Here is a 561-nt window from a genome sequence, read left to right on the forward strand (position 1 = left end):
AAAAAAAGGTTCAAAAACAATAAAAAAATTCCCAGGGCGTATGTTTTTACACCTAGGGCTTACATTTTCACGTTTGGAGCTTACGCCCCCAAATTCTAGGTATTATGTCTTATGGATCTACGTCATCATTTTGCGCCCCGGAGCATTTTTGGTATGCCCCACCCCGAGACTCACTCAGGACTCACCCCAAAAAACATTTTTAAAAATACTTATTCTTACATTTCATTATTTTTCCTACAACAATTTTCTAATTCTCTCTCAATTTCTTAGTTCTCTCTTAATGTGATAGCAATCTAATATTATATTTTGCAATAATAATATCAAGTTGAAGTTTTCTAGTTTCAAGTGTTCGATATTACATCAAATTTATGCTTCTTTCTTTATCTCCGACAATTTGGTAAATTTGTTCCCTTTATTGCTTTAATTTACGTGTATTAATTTTTGAATATTTAATTATATTATTTTTGTATTTATAATTTTTATCATTTTAATTTGCATAATGGATACGTTTAAAAAAAGTAGGTAGAAATGTTAAAAATTTGTATTCCGGAGATAGTAGTG

Source organism: Solanum stenotomum, chromosome 8 (genome assembly GCF_019186545.1).
Source record: "Solanum stenotomum isolate F172 chromosome 8, ASM1918654v1, whole genome shotgun sequence".
NCBI lineage: Eukaryota > Viridiplantae > Streptophyta > Magnoliopsida > Solanales > Solanaceae > Solanum > Solanum stenotomum.